This window comes from Pleuronectes platessa, chromosome 21, assembly GCF_947347685.1.
Source record: "Pleuronectes platessa chromosome 21, fPlePla1.1, whole genome shotgun sequence".
NCBI classification, from domain to species: Eukaryota; Metazoa; Chordata; class Actinopteri; order Pleuronectiformes; family Pleuronectidae; genus Pleuronectes; species Pleuronectes platessa.
The window spans coordinates 3,314,047-3,317,920 of record NC_070646.1 but is presented as its reverse complement, the minus strand read 5'-3'; positions in this window follow the sequence as shown (position 1 = coordinate 3,317,920).

Genomic DNA, 3,874 nt, shown 5'->3' with positions numbered 1-3,874 from the left:
CTCCTTTAACCCCCCCCCCCCCCCGACGCCCCTGACTGAACTGAGCTGCTCCCTCGGTCTGACTCCTCCTCCTGCCGAGTCGGGGGCCGGATGGTGGCCTCGTTATTTTACCTGTGTGATGGCAGCCAGTGGTGCTCACTGCAGATCAGGAAAGATTGTGATCAAAACAGAGGATTTACAGAAAAAAAACACACTGAATCATTGCACCAGTTTTTGATCATTTCAATATGTGTGTACCGTGTATATTCTGTATTTATTTGTGTAGGGGCCCGACAGTTCCTCTGTGTTGTACAGCGTAAAGTTGCTCCTATGGATCCACGCAGCAGATGCACCGTCGAAATGCAATTTAAGAAGATGGACATGAAACCAAAAGATTTATGCTTGATTTAAGATAAAAGGGGCAAATATAATCATGTTCAGAAGCAGCTATATCTTTGCACCAGATGTGTGTCGATCATCATTTGACTTTCACTTGATCCCTGATACTTGACAACGGTTCACCGGCACCAAAACCAACATTTGCCTCCTGTGGGAAAAACAAAGGGTAATCGATATCTTAACAATAAACAAGTGATGATTGTGATTCTGTGTGTTGTGTCCTCATTGACTCGTTCACTGTACCTGAAAGTGTGAGTCTCTATCACATCAAACACACAAACCTTGTTAGTTGCTGCTGAACCAGATCAAAGTTCACTTATAGCTTTAGTGGACGTGTTTCTCTTTGAGCACAAACGTCCAATAAGCACCGCACCTGTCAGTCACCATGTGCTCCCCTTCCGCTCTTCACCCCTAGTTTTGGTATTTGGTTACGTTTGCATCGCCGCACTTGAGAGAAGCAAGCGCGCCCCCCCCCCCCCCCCCCGTTCCTCTCGCCGCCATCCTCCCTCCATAAAAAAGGGCTGAGGGATTTAGTCAAGGCCGGGAGACGTGAAGCGGATCGACATCCTCGTAAAGAGTCGGACCGGACACGGAGATTCAGATCGGAGGGGGGGGGGAGGGGGGTAGAGGTCCAGCCACCTGTTGCAGTCGGGGCGGAAAACCTGTGTAGAATGATGTCACCATCCTCCGTGATGTCACACTATCTGCACCTCTGCACGTGCAGCTGGATCCGCTGCCGTCTTTATATGAGATTAAATATGAACATGAAGTATTCGTGTTAACTGAGTTTTCAACTGTCGAGTCTGGTTCTCGAGGTTTCTTTTGTTAAAAGAGTTTTTCTCAACAGTTGCCAAAGCTCCTCGTTGGAATTGTTGTGTTTCTCTATTATATTGTGAGTTTGCGAAATTATTATGTAAAGTGCCTGGAGATAGTGTGTGTCTGTTGAATTGGAATGAAAACACAATCTGAAGAGGTTCTTTTTCCTTCTGGAAATAAATTCATCCTTTTTGAAATTGTCATTATTCAAAGTTAACTGTTAAAGTTTGGGGCAAGTTTATAAATTCAGGAATTATCCAAAAACTCCTAAAAACATAACTACTATTCATAACTTGGCTTGGACTTTGTGCTCATAGGGAAGTTGGTTTGCAGCAATAATGACAAAACCAACTCTTACATTAAGCATTTAAAATGTTTGCATCAATCAATTTAAGTTTTGAAATGAACATTTGCATTTTTATAAAAAGAAATCTGGATTTTGTCTGTAGTCTTTTGATTCAGGAAATCTGAAATCTAGAGTATTTTTACACCACGTGTCTGCAGAAGAAAGTATTTTAATGACTTACATCATCAGCTAATACACAAAATCTGTCATTTCTTGTACTTTAAATTTATCGCATTAACTCTCGCGCAGGGTGAAGAAAAACTTGAGAAAGTTCAGTGTATTATTATTTCATAAGCCAACAATATTTCACGAGCTGCCTCTGGTTCCCTTTGCACGGACACACGGAGCTTTCTCTCTTTCCCACTGATATCAGCCATTAAATCATTGATGTTATTTGCTCCGTCTCCGAGTCGCTGAAGTTTTTTTCACGCCAGAGTCAACAAAACTGAGGAGGGGAAATATGCATCTGTGAACAGGGGAGAGGGTCCCTGAGCGGCAATGAGCAGTGGAGGACCCCCACCCACAAGCACCACCACCTCCACCATGTGCTTTCATATCCGCACACATCAGATAGATATGGGGGGGGAGAGAAAAGTGAGGAACAGATCAGATTCCATGAGTCTTAAAAAAAAAAGAAGGAAAGAAGCCTATAGGCAGTGAAACCTCAGGATGACGGATGACCTCTGGCCTCTCCTCAGAGGTCGGCTGTTACCAAACTGGATCCAAAGAGCTGCAGTTTAATCCTGAAGCAACATTTAACCCAAACGACACGAGGAAACCAGCAGCACCAGTAAGACACACACAAGTTCCTGCAGGATGAAGAACAGGAGAAAAACTCTGTGGTGGGAAAACCGGATAAAGATAAACTTCAGGGACACAAGCAACACAAAACCCTTTATTGTGTATATGTTTCAAATAAAATAAAAGAATACACACCTCTGATTTAAAACGCACTTTTCTATGGGACTCAGTGTTTTAGGTTTAGGCTTTTTACATGTTCATGCTCGTGCACAGTCCCAGTGGATGGCGTGCACATCTCAAACATGAACACACACTCTCCGTCAGGGGATCTGTTTTCTTTCAGAAGATCGCGAGGTTGAGTCATCTCCATGTTTCCCATAAAAAATAACTCGCTTTATATTTATTCCTCCTCTACATTTGAAAATCAAGCGCATCTTCCCACTTTCTCTTATTCCGGAGCTTCGCAGGACTCGTGCTCAGATATTTGGAAGAAAGTTTGACGTGTTTAAGTTTTGAATGACGAGACAAAACTTTTATTCAACCAGCTTTTAATCTTATTATATATGTACTCGTAATTTTCAATGTGAAATAACCTCAGCGGTTTTAAGAAGAATACAAATTAATTAAGAGCTTATTAATAATTAAAAGATCTTAAAATAAATTTCTGCTTGTTTGCTGCAGAGTTTCTTCGAGTTCAGAATCACAACACTTGTACGTCACAAATAAAACAACAATAAAACAAACTATAAAACCACGAGACTTAGTTCAGGGTTTAATTTTTGGTTTGTTCATATTCAATTTGAAGTAAATTCCAGACCCACGCGAGCACGGAAATGAATTTTAACTTGTTGGCAAAGGGATTTCAACTTTACACTTTTACACCAGAACACTTTCATTTATTTTAGCGCCGAGAAGCAGAAGAACACTTATATGTAAAAAAGTATCTATAATTATTTATAATAATAATTATAATAAATACAATCGAGTAAGACTAAATTAAATGTGAACCTAAATAAATAAATACATTATAAACAGTCTCTACTATCGCAAACTATTATTATTATTATTATAGTTATTATTATTATTATTATTATTATTATTTAAGCCTGTTACTGTTTCTCCAGTCGATTCTTCAGCCACCAGGGTGAATAAATACAGTAAATTAAATGATTATAAATTAATTAAGTAATTACATAATTAACATTAAGTAATTAATCATCTGTCTGACTTAACTTTGACTCGTTTGAATGTTTAATTATAAAATTGAAAGTCGTGAAAACTTTGTAAAAACTCAAACTTTGTTTTAACACTTGAAAGAGACAAACTCGTGATGAACGTGTGTCTGTGGAGAAATTATCTAAATTCTTCTGATGTGTTTTCATATCATATTTTATTATTTATTTGTTTGTTTTGTTAATTAATTAAAAGTTTGTCCTATTGAGCAGAAACGCGTCAGAATAACTTCGCACTAAAACCTGAACTCGGTCTAAATTAAACCGAATCATCCAAACGCGTAAAACTTCACTTTGTTGCTTTTTACGTCCAATAAGAAACTTTTCCAAACTTCCAGTCGCACGCGCCTCTTCCACGCTC